General features: G+C 41.4%; 1 pseudogene; it reads right to left on the bottom strand.

Annotated features, from left to right (window-relative positions):
• Positions 1–2,974: 2,974 nt before the first annotated feature.
• On the bottom strand, positions 2,975–5,662 carry LOC124962917 (60S ribosomal protein L30-like; annotated as a pseudogene).
• Between the last annotated feature and the right edge of the window lie 10,255 nt (positions 5,663–15,917).

The following is a 15,917-nucleotide window of genomic DNA, read 5'->3' on the forward strand; positions in this document are numbered from 1 at the left end:
ATCCTGTAAATAAAGATTAAATTCCAAAAAAAAAGAAGAAAGAAAAACCATAAACTTGAATATAAATGTGAGGGACTTAGTAAATGGCTCTTCATGTGACCCATAGCTCCTTAAGAACAATTCATCCAGAAAATAAGTAGAAAGCAGAAACAACCCTTTGAATACAGGCCATGTCACCCAGAATTCTCATCAGCTGAAAATGTCTCAGGGATCTGGGCTGAAAGTGATGCTCTTCCCTGTGCCTGACCTTCAGTGGCCCTCTTTCTGCTGACTGGGAACTCACCAGTCTTCATTTTAAACACTGATGAAGTCCGGCTGTCTCATGGTTGTGACTTTAAGCCGGGGGCAGCAGATGGAAGAGTGGTGTCCTCCTCTGCAGCTCATTAAACCTTGGAAAACTGGCCCAAGCTTAATATCTCCCCAGGAGGGATTAGTTCAGCATGAATTTGCATTTCTTCCTCTGGGATAAGTATTTAATAGTACATTTTAGTATCTAACCTTGAGGTGATCCACATATATATCAGTTAAATGGAACTTAAAGAACACTCATTTATTCTTATCACCCTCAGCCAGGTCCTGGTTGTAGCTTCAGGATGGGAAACCTATTTCTAGAAGTGCATTTCCTACCCAGGGAACCCTCTGCTCTATCCCTCTCCTTCATTATTCACCACCAGCAAATATTTATTGGGCATGTACTATAGGAACAAGTAGTACTAGGCCTTGAAGAGGCTACAGGAAAAACAAAATAGGTGCTAGTCATGGGGAGTTCACAGTCTAGAAGGGATACAGACATATAGACACACACATACACAACCAGTAGCAAATCATGGTATACAGATGAGGACAAGAGGCTAGTGCTAGAGAAGAGTTCATGAGTAGCATTCCCAGCATTGGGTCTCAGGGTAAGAAACCCAGCAAATCAGGTAGAGGGGAGATAGAATTTGAGAGACTTGATGCCATGCAAAGATTACTTCCCTTTCTTCTTGGAAAGGTACTGGAAGTTTTTGAGCAGTCTCATAAGCAGAGCTATCATTTACAAAGGTTATTCCAGAAACCTAGGCTGGATCCATTGAATGAATAGTACAAATAAGTATTTTGAAAGGATTGAAAGATAACATTGGAAAATTTCTTGGAAAATAGTTTTGGGTTTTTTTTAATTTTAACAATTTTTAAGAGTCAAATAGGTAAGGTCATACAATGCAGAAAGAATTGTAGTAGCAAAAGTGAGCTAAAATTCTGATGTTTCTTGGGAATTGCACACACTCCTGGATAACTACAGGGCAGAGTAAATGCAGGCAATATAGGATATCAGGCCTGTTAGGTATTTGGAGACCAATTACAAAGGAAGGTAAATGTCACAAGAAGAAATATGGACAACTCAACTGGTAATTGGGAACCATTAGAAACTTTACAGTCTGGAGAAGGGTTGGGCAATATTGCACTTGAGCTTTAGGAAGGTTCGATTCTAAGCAGATACAAGATAAACAGGAATGTGAACTTCCCACAACCTAGTAGGTACTGCATTTTCAGTCTCATCTTAAGACCATCTGCTTTCCATAGTTACACACAAATCATGCTTGTTGGGTGGATCCAGTCGTCATCCCATGTGAGCAAGCAGTTTAACGCTGTTTGGGAGAAGGAGAGTCATTTCTGAGAACCATTTGCTGCTGAGAACTCAGTGGCCCAGCAAATTCCAGGGTCTAGTCATGGTGATGAAATCCAATCTTTCTCCTGCCGGGTGCTGACTGCCTGATACAGACTACTGAACTCAAAGAAAGCACGTTCTTGCCTGCAATGAACTCAAACAAATCCCCTGAAACAATTCATTGAGGAACAAGGCAAACAGAATGCAGGCATCCTTGGAGGACTTTCTGTGGTCCATGGATTTGGGGGAAATTGCATATGAATGTAAATTCCCCTACTCACAGCCAACAGTCATTTGTCAGCAGTGTTGTAAGTACATCCTCCGTGGGGCATTCCTTCCAATGAGAGCACTGGGAATATTCCAGAAGCCTGTGTTGAATCCATCTGGAAAGCAAAGAATCCTCTTGCTATTTGTTTCCTAAGTTTGGGTTTTTGCATGCCAGGGTTTTTTTAAGCAAAAAAAAAGATGGGCAAGACATGTCCACTGTGGACTAGAAAATATTGCTGAGACAACAAAAGATGACCTAAGGAAACGGAAAGATAGACCATGCTCTTGGATCAGAAGATGCGTCATTGTTCAAATGTCAGTTCTTCCAATCAAAATCCCAAGGAGGTTTTGCTGGTCAAAAATGACCAATTGATTCTAAATTTATAAAATATCATAAAGGCTATCATTACCACATTAAATTTGAAAGGAAAAATATGTTGTAGCCCTTATCCTACCTGGTTTTAGAAGTATTGTAACACTGCAGTTATGAAGACAATGTGATAGTGGCATAAATATAACTAACCAAAGAGCAGAATAGGGGGTCCAAAAACAGAGCGGTGCATGGTAGAAACAAAGTTCAAAAGATCTATTTCCTGCTTTCAAGGGGTTCAAAGTCTACATGGAGATTCTCAGCAAGTTAAAAACTAGAGACTGAAAAAGAGCAGAATGAGACAAACATCATTACCATATGTACATGTATGATTAAGCAAATGGTGCAACTCTACTTCATACACAACCAGAGAAACAATAGTTGTACCCCATTTGTGTACAATGAATCAAAACTTTAAAGAAAATTCTAAATTTAAAAACAAAATTATAGACTGAAGTCTGCAAGATGAGGGAGCGAGACAGCAACATTCCAGGTAGGAGGAGAGGCTTCATGAAGGGACCAAGACAGGCTGGTGACTCCAGGTCGTTCCCCACAGAGCTGAAGCAGAGAGAGGGAATGTAAATGAAAACCAGAGCCACAGAAGCGACAATGCCAATGTGCCAAAACAGGTTGGAATTTGTTACAAGGTGATCCGAAACCTTTGGAAGGTTGTATGCAGGACAGTGACATGGTCATATCTGTGTTTGCACAGTTGGAATGATGAGATGTGAATCAGGTAATTTAGAATTAGAGGCAGCAAGACCTGCCAGGATGGTACTGAATATTCCAGGCGGACACTGTGGAGACATGCCCGAAGGCAAAGGCAGCCAGCTGGTGAGGAGACACAGACTGGAGAGATATTCAAAGGCTATAATCAGGAGAATGTGACTGCTTAGATGTGGTGCTGAGAAGAAGGAGGGAGTGAGCTACTCTTGCTTTCTCGTCACTGTTTTCTGTGGTGTGACCTAAAGTCTCTCATTTTAATTACAAGTAAAAATTTTTCAAAGCTCTCTTTCCATAGACATCCCTACGCCAGAGCGGAGGCTGGTAGGAAAACTTAAGGTCAGGCATCAGGGCCCACCTGGGCCACTGTAGTGTCTTATATCCAACTGATGCTCATATGCCTGCTGGCATTCAATATATTCTGCCCACCATGTGCCCAGCAGAACATTTAGGGATGGAAGGTGCAGAATGTGATTCTGGCATTGTGCTAATGTGCTCTTGCCTCACTGGGGGTTAATATGAACGCACTCTCAGCCATTAAATAACACATTGGTACACCCCAGCCCAAGCTTCCAACCTTCCCTTTCCTAGTAAAGCTGCAAAGGCCCTCACAGGTCCGCCAGTGATTTATCAGCCTCAAGTCCTGCCAAACTGTGGCCCAGCACTCTCCAGACTCTAGACTATAAATGGCTGGAGAAAGAACAGAAAAGGAGCAGAGTTGAAAGCAGTGGGCAACTGTTTTTCTTTAGCTCTGCCTGAACTGAATAATCAGCCCATGGGGTTCCAGCCAGCCACAGCCACCCCGCCTTCTATAACTCAGTGAGACAACTCATGTGACCTCATCTCAGAGCGGTCACTGGGACTGGCAAAGTTCTCGAGAGTCAAAAGCCCCATCATATATATTCCCAAGACCCACCAAGACTAGTGTTTATGTCTTGTTAAGCCACAAAGAACATTCCACTGTACAAAGTCAGTTTATTACAAGATATTTTTTTTAGGGACCAAAAAAGAAAGCCCTAGAGAGCAAACCCAGGGCTTTGTGCATGCGAGGCAAGCAGTCTACCACTGAACTGTGTCCCCGACCTTTTTTATTTTGAGACAGGGTCTCGCTAAGTTGCCCAGGCTGGCCTTGAACTTCCATTCTGCCTGCCTCAGCCTTCCAAGTAGCTGGAATCACAGGCATTTGCCACTGTGCCCAGCTTACAGACAGCCTCTTCGGAAACCACTATGTACCTACAGGCAGACTTGGAACCAGTTCCCAGTGGGAACTGTGGCAAAAAAAGACTCCATTACAATCACCTGGAAGTCTTTCAAACTATTCCTCCTATTCGGCTGTGGCTACTTTCCTCACTCTGGGGTAACTGGGAATCACTGCTGTCCTAAGCCACAGGCAGGTATTGGCATTACCCTTACGTTCGAGTGGTGGGAAGGTGGAAAGGGAGGCTCCGACATTACACATTGGTGGGGAGGTGGCTGGAGAAGCCCACAGGTAGGCTGAGGTTTGTATCCATTTCTGAAAGGAGCAAGGTCTACTTGAAAACCCTGTGTTATGCAAAGCAGAAGATCAAATCAGGACACAGCAAGGGCTTGAGAAACGAGCTTCAGTCACTGAATTGAACAAAGCAAAAGCCAATGACAAAACGCTCTGTTGTATTCTTGGTCTGTTTGGGCTAGTGTAACAAAAATTATCAGAACCAGTGGTTTAGACGATAGGCGTGTGTTTCTTAGCGTTCTGGAGGCTGGGAAGTCCAAGATCAGGGTGCCAGCTTCCGGTGCAATCCGCTTCTTGCTTTGCAGATGGTCACCTTCTCACTGTGTTCTCATGGCAGAGAGCAGAAAGAGGAGAAGCAAGCTCCCTCCTGTCTTGTCTTACGCGGGCACTAATCCCATTGTGAAGACTCCACCTTCATGATCTAACCAATCCAAAGGCCCTGCCTGCTTGTGGCCTCGCCACACATTGCCAGTTAGGGGTTCAACAAATACATTTAGGTATGTGCGGGGGGCACAAACATATGGTACATAATGGCTGCACACTCTACCAGAGACTTTCATTGCTTACTGGAATCTCTGCACTTTCTTCAATTTCCTAACTCCTTTGCAGTCGGTGAAAACCATGTACACTAGTTCTGACCAATGAATGGGTAGTGAGTAGAAGTGATGCATGTCATTTTCAGGCTAAAGCATTTAAGAAACAGGGTTGAACCCTTCAGCTCACTTTGCCAGGAGATCTCAAAGTGTTATTTTGCACATGGTATCGTTAGCAAATGCAAGAGACAGTTAAAAAATAATAATAAGCTTTGACAAGTTTTATTAAAGAAAAATTTTGCATGATTTCCTTTTCACCAGTTTGTTCTGGCAGGCTTCTAATGACATCGGAATCACTTGGATCAATGATAGACAATGGGCATACTCTAGTATTTGCCACTGACTGTGCCCGATTCAATATCTTTGGCACTGCAGCGATGGACACTAATGTGGGCCAACACAGCATAGAACTCTATTTCAGGAATCCTCAAAGCTGGACAGTTGTTGGTGAGGATGATCAATTTTGTTTTGTCCTGTCTGATCATCTTCAGAGTCTGTTTGTACAACATAACAAGCTGGAAACTAGAGTTGATTGACTCCAGAGACTTCTTGGCCCTCTTTATGACCACCATCTTCCTGACTTACGAGTGGGATATTCTCCAATCAAGAGAAGTTGCTAAATGGCCAGGCAGCTAAAAGAGACTGAGACTTTAAGTCACTGCTTGAAAGGAAATTGTCCATAGCAAGTAGCCAGACTCATAAGTGAGAAAGAGCTGTTTATGTTTTAAGCTACTAAGATTTGGGGATTTGTTTGTTACTTCACTAAAGCCTAGATTAGCCTGACTTACAGAGATAACAAGCAAGAAATCAAATCAGAGACTTGGGGACTGTGTTGTCACGAAATGGCTTCAATCACTGAGTGCAGATAAAACACAATCCCAGTAAGAATTAGAGGCGGGTCTGAGCAGGAGCAGAAGCCAAACTGTCTGAGTACAGAGGCTCTCAGCTCCTTACCTCACTCAGCCCTGAGATTGAGCTGCTCCCACATTGTAGGACTGGCGTGAATGGTGGATGGGGCTGAGGAGCCTACAGAACTGTTAGTCCACTGGAATTAGAACGGACCGGGAAACTGGCTTTATACTAAGTTTTAAACTAGGTTTTTCTGTGTTGCATGAGGTACTAGAAATTTCTAAAACAAAATCACTTTATCCATTGCCAGAGTTATTTCACCAACCACTCTTTGTGCCAGACCCTAACCTAGGTCCTCTGAGGGGCTTTAAGAGTGGCTAAGATAGAGCCTTGTTTTGTACTGAGCATCCCAGATCCATCTGCAGCAGAAACTGCATGACCCTGGAGGCCATGAAACCTGAGCTACAGTCTCAGCTCGGCCCTGACTTTGGCCTTGGCCAAGACCTCACACCCACCTGTTTCATTTCTTTAACTGCATAGAATGGAATATTTGCACTCCCTAACATCCAGAACATTTCTAGATCAGATTTTCTCTGAAAGGACTGCTGGACACAAGGTGTATGAGCCAGAAGGAGTATGTAGAAAAATCTTAATACGTCAAAAACTTCTGAAAACCCTGGCTATACCTCTTTACCCAGATTTCCAATGCCCAATAAAATCACTGGTTGTTTAAAAATGTTATAAAGTCAAAATATGTTCCCCCTTTTTCTCTCTGGGTGAGACATACTACATTTCCCCAATAAGCTGGCCAACTTAGAAAATAATCATTCCTACCTCAAACTCTGGGGAAGATACCTTGAGAAAGCATGAGGTCTTCTCTTATTATATCAGATAATTGGCTTCAGATATCTGCTTATCTGCACTGAATGAGAATCATGTTCCCAAGAGTTTCTGTAACTATCAACTACAAAGCTCATCTTCAGAGATGTTTAAAGGCAGAATGCATTGCCTCTATAAACTATTATGCTGGTATTGATTTTTTTCTGTCTCTATAAAAGTTCCCTATTTCCCTGTCACTTGCTGATCAACCTGGTCTTTTTTATATACCCAATATCAGAGTAGTTCAAAGACCTCACACTGAATTTTGTTTATGTTTCTCAAAAGGAACATTCTGCCTTTTATTAAAGGAGATTGCCTATGAAAATATAGTAAGGGTGGCTCTTATAAATGATCACTACAAAAATCCAATTCAAATTCTGCCTGGTGCCTTATCTCTCCTTGAAATCATTGTACAGCATAGAATAAGGAAAAGAACATTGGTTTTGTTGTCAGACAAACCTAGTTTTTAATTCTCAGCTCAGAAATTCATTGGTTATGTGAACTTCAGCATGATTCTTAAATTGTCCCAGCCTCGGGAAAAGCAGGATGCCAATATCTTGCAGAATTTTTATGAAAAATTATGTGCCTACAACACATTAGGTGCTCAAAATACTGTCTGTAATTATAGACTGTAAGAGCCCAGAGCATCTTAGAGAATACCTTGTCTGATTTCTCATCTTACAAAGGTAGAACTGGGTCTCAAAAAGAAAAGGGACTCACCCTGCTCACTGGATGGTAGTGGAATCCCTTCAAATTCCACTACCATGTTGTCATTGCCCCCACCAATTGTCTGCCCCCAAATCCATCAAGGACATCCTAACTAAGAATTCCAGTTAAGGTGTTTTAATTGATATTTTGCTGAACTTCCTGCAGATTTTATAGGCTTCATATTTCTAAAACCTCCATTCCCTCTATGCTTGCAAGACCCTCGTTCCCCCAGAGTGCCAGATCTTTCTGATGAGATCTTGTTTATTTCCTTAACTTTGCTGTCAATAAACAGGACTCATTTTTTAAAATTCTCCCTCCCTCCATGCCTTGCTCCTATACTAATATTTCTGGAATCCATTCTGTTTCTATCAACACTACTATGCTCTACAGTTTAGGTCTTCATCATCTTCCATCAGAATTATTTCCCCATTTACCTTAAATGGTGTCCTAGCCTCCGAATATACACTCTCACAACTATTGACCACAGCAAGCTGAAATAATTGTCACAAGCAAGGCTACTTAAAGTATGGCCCTCAAACAAATGAACAGTTTTCTGAATAAGGAACTGGGGCCAGAATATGAATCAACTACATCATTAAGCTCACTGTTCAGTTCAGCTGACTTTAATTTTTTAATAGCTAGATTTACCCAACGAAAGAAGCTGCTGACTTACAAGAACACCACCTTCTTATTGCATCACAGCTCAGCACTTGAATAGGATCAGTCTCCAAAATCTTAGGGCCCCAGTATGGTGTGCCAGATGTTCTGTGTGCTGACACCTACCTCCCTCTCCAGCCCCATCCATCACTATGACCAACCCCATCTTTTCTGCTCCAACACTGATCTGCTTCCAGTCCTCTCTTTCTCCCCGCCCACAACCAACCTCCCCAGCAAGCCCACACTTGCAAGAAACACACAATGATCCATTTCCTCAAGAAAGTTTCCCTGTCATCATCATCACCCCTTTGAACTCCCTGCTGTACCTTCATTGGTTCTTACACATCTCATTCACTCTACTGACCATGTGTGTAATATCGTGTACTCATGCCTCTTCCAAAGAAAACATCAACTCCTTGAAGAGATTATGTACACTTTATGTCTATAAGTCAGAATAGGTAAGATAGTTGCTTCAGTAACAAATAAACCCTGAAATCTCAGCAGCTTAGCAATATTAGAAATCATTTCCTGCTCACACAAGGTCCCAAGCAGCAATTTCTGATCAGAGAGTTACTCGAATGACTCTCCTGCATGTGGTAATTCAGGACCAGACTCTTTGATCTAGTGACGGTGCTAACTCCTACAACCTGGAACTCCTGGATTTTCTGCTTTTATCTGATAATGGTGAACAAGGGAGAGAAGATAATATCATGAAGATACATTAGCAGTGAAGGCTGGAAGTGGTTTGCATTACTTCTGCTCAAATCCATTAGCTAGAACCCAGTCATGTGGTTTCACCTGACTGCAATCTGAAATAAAGTTTAGTTACATGCCTTGAAGGAAAAGGAAATACCTTCATGAACATCTACCAACAGCCAAGCCATACCATCCCTGAAATTCTAGCATTTATCAGTGCCAAGCATGATGCTAGGGGTCCTCAATGAACACTCCTGTAGAGGATGATGGTTATCTTTTCACTTTCAGGCAAATCTTCACTCTACCACACACCAGGTCTGGAACAGAAGATAGGGACTGACTGAGTTAAAGAAAGAAGGTGCCTTCTTCATTCAGCTTGGGTCAATGGGAGCTTCTAAAGGCAGCAACAGGCACACAAGAAGAGAAGGTCAAGTGAAATGCCAGGAAGGGCATCAGGAAGCCCTGCTGGGTCCTCCTGGGCAGACAGACTTGTTCGAGGCTTTTGCAAGAGGCATCCATTCTACTTTACCATTTCAGGCAGTAAGTTGACTGCTTAATGAAGAATTTTCAAAACCCTTTCCTCATTCATCTTCCTATATCATCTTTCATTTCCAGCATCTTAGATTAAAAAAAGAATAGCGAGTCCTGTATTCCATATCTAATGGTTTCCCTCTGACACATTTCTTTTCATATGTCTCAGTTTCCTGGGAAAATCTTTAAAGGTTCCATTTGAACTCAAGTAGCTTTTTCACATTTTCATTTAAACCATTCCTGCAAAATCTCTTGATCTCAACTTTATATGGCACTCTTTAAACAAAACATAAATTCAGAGCTCAAAGAGATTAACAAGTGTCCCTTTAAAGGAATAGTATTTAATAGTAAGAGCTATTAAATAATCAATCCACATTTCAGAATGGTATTAATAGAAGATGGTAAGAGATGTATCAGAAACATACCACACTCTTGGGAATCACCCACTTTAAATATTTGCATAGAGATACTCACTTCCTGCTTTCAGAAGTGAGGTTAAAGTGGCTCCATTCAGTTTGGTCACTAGTTGAAGAGAATTATGACTTTAAACTATTTGTTACCTAATGAATGTAACATGTTGAAACAACCATTCCAAGGACAGCATCAGATAGTTTGCAGAAAATCCTCGACTCTGTGGAATGCAGACTGTCAGTCCTAGGGAGCATTGACTCTTCTCTCTTGGAGTGACAGAATGAGCCAATGCAGTAATCCATTTGGACAACCCTCACTCCACGTCTTTCCCTTACCATTTCCACACACTGGTGACAGGTTTAGAAGATGGATCCTCATCTTCAACACTACATCTTGTTTGCCTTTTCCTTTCAAGAGAAGTTTATGAGATGAAAAAAAAATCAGACTGAAGAACTGTTTGCCATCAGGCCACCGGCTGGCCCCCATGCCACGCTGGGAGCAGGACTCTCTTTACATCTGTGGTCTGCCTTGCTCTGTGTCAGCCAATATTTGAGCAGTCATTCCCACACACAGTCATTAATGCATTGGCTTCTTCATGACGTATTTGAATATTGATTATGCACAGAGCACTGGCTAGCATCCCTGATGATTGCTACAAAGCAGAAATCACACTTCAAGGGACTGATAAGCCGATAAGGGAAAAAAAGCATAGATGCCAATAATTAAATTGCAAAAATATTTACTGGATCCCTGTTTATGCCAAATATTGTGCTTAGCTTGAAGATTAAAGGTACATAAGATGAGATCAGATTGACACAAATAATAACCATGTGAATAAAGTAAAAGTGCAAGGGAGATAAATATGATGATGATAATGGTAACAGTGGTAATAAATAAGAGCCAAACTTTTTAAAACATTGAGACTGGGCATGGTAGTGCATGCCTGTAATCCCAGCAGCTTGAGAGGCTGAGGCAGGAAGATTGCCAGTCTTGGCAACTTAGCTAGCCCTGAGCAACTTAACAAGACCCTGTTTTGAAATAAATAAAAAAATAAAAAGGGCTGGAGATGTGACTTGGTGGCTAAGCACCCCTGGGTTCAATTCCTGGTTAAAAAAAAAAAAAAAAAAAACAACTTATTGAGTTACTATGTGCTTATAGCAAACTTTCTAGCTCTTTTATCTCCATAATTTTATAGGTACTAGTATTATTATCCCCATACACAACTAAGGAAATTGAAGCACATATTAAGTACCTTGCCTAGTGTCCTCAGCACTAAGTGGAGGATCTACACCAGAAATGCACTTGAATCTACCTTCAGAAGTATATTATACATGTTTGGGATGTGACTGGAAATGGAACCAGAGAAGCTTTGGTGGAAGAGATGGCAGTTTGCTAATTCTTGAAGATGAGCATATAAAGATGGACAAAGAAGGAGGTCAGACCTTCCAGAGAAGAGAAAAAGCATGTGAAAGGCACAGAGGTAGGAAAGAAGGTGTCAAATTCAGGAACCCGTCAGTCAGGTGCCAGGAGCACCACAGGGTACTTGCAAGGAAGATGCAGGAAGATGAAGTGGGAGAGGAAGGTCGAGGCTGGAGTGGGCACCACTGCACTCAGGAGGACAAGCTGTGGCAGGAATGCAGCAGGAAGGGGTCTCAAGGAAAAGCACTGACCTTACCTCCAAGCTCACACCCTCCCTTTCTCATCCCTGTCCAGCTGCTAATAATATTTGCTTGCTTTTCAAAATATTTTTTTTATTTTATTTGTTCTAATTAGTCGTACATGACAGTAGAATGCCCATATACATTTTGATAGATCATAGATATATGGATTGTAATCTGTCATTTTTCCCGTTATACATATTATAGGATCACATTGGTCCTGCAGTCATACATGTACGTGAGTAATAATGTCTGTTTCACTCTACTATCCTTCCTTACCCTATACCCTTCCCCTTCCTTTACTCCCCTCTACCTAATATAAAGAAATTCTGTTTTCCCTTATCAACAACCCCCCTTATTGTGAAATTAGCTTCTGCATATCAGAGAAAACATTCAGCCTTTGGCTTTTTGGGTTTGGCTTATTTCACTTAGCATGATATTCCCTAAGTCCATCCATTTATCAGCAAATGGCAGAATATTCCATCATATACGTCCATCTCTGTTGTATGTGATTCAACTTTCATTCTTAAAGAGTTTTCTGGGAATAACCACAATCTCAAATATCTGCCCCATTTAAGAAAGTTGAGAATTTGTCATTTTAAGGAAAATCCATCTGAGTTTAGAATACTGAAAACAACTGCACTTGAGAAATCACTGTACTTTACAAATCACCTTTAAAAGTAAGATAAACTCGAGGTCTAAACTATTTGATGGCACCTCTTGAAAGAAACTATATTTATTTTCATATTTTAGAAGGGAATCCTATTTTGTGGCTACAAGTCTTGAAAGAAGCATTCTGAAGTTCAGAATGTGAAACTGTGTGTGGAGCTGATTAGCAGCCCTGTCTCAGTCCATCTCTAGGACCCAAGATGTGGCATCGCCGCATTGGTGGTACTGGAACTGGAGAACCCAGTTCACTGTTGTCTTTATATTGAAACAGAATAAAAAGTACGCCTCTACCACTTAAATGGTCCCCAGGCATTTCCATACCATTCAAATCAAGCTGTGACACAATTGCTCTTTAATCTCTAACAAAAGAGGAATGAGTGGTCACCTCTTCCTGTGGTGGACCAAGGCGGGTGAGGAAGAGGGCAGCAGTGAAGTGCTGTGGGAAATCTGAGAAGTGTCCACAAAACCTAAAATGTTTAGTGACTTGTACCTTTTTCCACTTCAATCAAATTTTTGCCAGCTGGAGAACACTCTGTGTTCATATGACACAAAGAACAGAGTCACTTCATTTCCGCTGGTCCAAAAGCTCAAACATCATTAATTCTTTATCTCTTGTACTGAATGATAAACATAAAAATATTAAACTTTCATTATAACAGACAGCAAGTAAGTTATCTTCATTTATACATATATGCTAAAGACTAAAAAAATACATTTATAAAATTTGCTATAGGTTATTTTATTTACTACTCACAAGAGGTAGCATAATCACCACTATCTACAGATAAAGGAATTGAGATCCTGAGAAACTAGATAAGGCCACCAGACTGGAATAGTGACAGAGTTTGGACATGAACATGGATCTTCTGCTGCCCAATTGTCAGCTCTGTAGACGGAGGGAACTTTGCAGATGTGGCTTCCTCTATGCCACTCACCTCGTCTTGATTCACACACTAGAAAAACGTTTGGTAAGCACCAGCCACATGACATCAGCGTCATGGGCTGCAGGGCACACTGTTGTCACAAGGGGGATCAGATAACTGATCAGGAAACTAGGCTCAGGTCCTTCATCCACTGCTACCCTTTTAAGTATCCTTTTGTCCTCTATCTCGATGGTACCAAGAACTTTTGCAAATAAAAGTTCATTTCCTATGAAGAACGGGAAAGGGGGACTTTACGGCCTTATAAACCTTGTAAGATAATTCTGGATGAAACAGAAAAATGAGCAGTGCTCATCCTGGCTACTCCTCAGAAGGCACACAGATAACTAATCCCACTGTCTCCAAGAGACAGATGCAGCCCAGATGTACTTATGTCTATTATTTTATTCAACGCTTAGAAAAGCTTGGGTAGTTTTAACAGGGAACAAAGCAAACTGCATTCAAAAGCTCACTTCAGGACATGCCGAGTGGAGAACAGGCTGCTTTAAACATTTAGAGCTGAGCAGGGACACAAAACCCACAGCAAGAAGTGTGTCAAATGCATCATCGTTTGTCTGTGGCGAGAAGCAGCCAACTGAGAACAGGAAGTAATTTCCAATTAACCGGTCACACAATACATGCCTGAGCCCTCTTAGCAATAATCACTCAAAAATAAATATGATTTTCTTAATGGACAAGATGTCTGTTTGGAACCAAAGTGACTGTATACTGATACAATTGCATTCCCATGGGTGAAAGTACCCCTCTACCTTCCGCACAGGCAGCGGGGGATATCCAGGACCCCTGGCATCTGGGTTCCAAAGAGCAATGGCCACAGGAGCTTACTGGCCAAAAGAGGATGCTGGGGTAGAGAAGGGCAAGGGTGAGGAAGGAGTCAGACAGAGTTGGAAAGAGAGCAAACACATTGATTCTAAAGAAGCCGCGTTCCCCAGGTAACACTCAATAATGGTTTAACAGAGGCAAAGAAGTTACCCAGAAAGCTCCAAGAACGTCAAATGTCAACACCATGCTGCCTCTGAGCTCCTCCCTGCCTCAATTCTCAGGGCAGAGTAAAACCTTCCCATCCACGGTCTACCTCTACCTGCCGATTTCATAGGTATGTGTCCAATCAGGATCATCCTTAAGAGGAAAAGCAGAGATCTATTATGAATCTCGTAATGTGCGTATGTAATATAGACTAGGTATGAATAGACCGTGGATATAAACCCCTTGCAGTGTCGTCGTACCTAAATGAACAAATCCATGATGAACACGGCTAGTCACACCTCCTCAAGTTTCTGTGGTACATGGGGCTGTGCCAGGGACTGCTTCCTGGGAGAACTAATCAGTGGCTTCTCTCATCTTCTTCCTTCCAAATCTCATCTCTGGTCTCTGCTCCTGGAAGAGAGCGTGGCACTCTAAAAGAAGTCCTATTGGAGCCTCATATGGATCATTAGGAGGGAATCTATCAATCTTTAAATGGCAATATTACAGAGTTAACATCAGTCTTTTCATTTCAGAACCTCAAGCCTCAGTTCTGCTTTATGTCTGGTCAGTTTAAAATTATTAAAAGTGCAATAGAGATAAATAAAGCAGGATGAGGGGACCCTGCTGTGTCCTCCTGCCCTGATCCCACAGCCCTGAGGTTGTCCACCGTGGAGAAGGAAATTTATCCTAAACCAGAGTTAGATGTGCACACACACACACACACACACACACACACACACACTTCCCACCTTCCTAGTTTGTATTCTTTTTCAGTTAAATTAGTGTTCACCTTATTAGGATCATGGGAAAGTTATTCACAGTTGAGACACAGAGTGCATGTTACCTTTCTCAGATAAATTTACATATTTCCTGGAAAAAATCATGACTTAAAATTTTTAAAATAAACCGTCATATGATTTTTCCCCAGGTGTTCCAAGCATGCGGCGATATTCCTCCCAATGCCAAATGCCCCAATCATCTTACCAGCTCCTTCCACACAGGCACACCTGCGCACCACACCTGCCCTTGGGAATCTCCCTCCAGAATGCCTACTTCCTTCTCCCTTCCAGGCTGACTGTGTTTCTGCTGCTTGGATTGTGTCCTGGGATTCCCCTACATCAGCCTTTTGGGAAGGCCCTTCTCCGCTCTCCCAGCCTCCTGGTTCCTGAATCACACGTTCTTGTTTCCCTTAAGGTTTACCCTCTCATCTTTCAGAGGCATAACTTTTAGTAGCTTCCTAATTAAATAATGCATAGGAAGTAAGTCCTTCTGTGTTTAAAATGATATTTATTATGTCCTCATACTTAATTGATATATTGGCTGATCATTAAATTATGAACTAGAAATTATGTTTCTCAAAAATTTGAAATTACCACCACATAATCTTCTGGTTTACCATTACTATTTAAAAATTAAGAGTTTTTATTCTTGTTCTTTTTTATGTGAACTGCTCTCTTCTTTATTGGGAACTTGTTAAATGCTTCCTTTTATTCCCAGTGCTCTGAATAGGCATCTTTTTATGTTCATCAGGCTGGGCATTATGTGTTTTTATCCTTCATTTGTAATCAATTTTCTTGAAATTTTCTTTCATAATTTCTTCCTCTCTATTTTCTCCTCTATTCTCTTTTTGGAAATCCTATACTTTGGATGCCAAAGACCCTAGAGTGGGACTCTTAGCATTCTATTTTTTCTTTCCTATTTTCCAACTTTTTTTTCTATTTCCCAGGACATTTCCTGAAGCTAGTCTTCCAAATTTTCCAATGAATTATTAAAAATCTGCCCACCATATTTTAAATTTTTTTATCAGATGATGCTAATAAAGAGGAAAAAGAACAGGAGGAGAGGGAAGAAGGGGGAGGAAG

Source organism: Sciurus carolinensis, chromosome 13 (assembly GCF_902686445.1).
Source record: "Sciurus carolinensis chromosome 13, mSciCar1.2, whole genome shotgun sequence".
NCBI classification, from domain to species: Eukaryota; Metazoa; Chordata; class Mammalia; order Rodentia; family Sciuridae; genus Sciurus; species Sciurus carolinensis.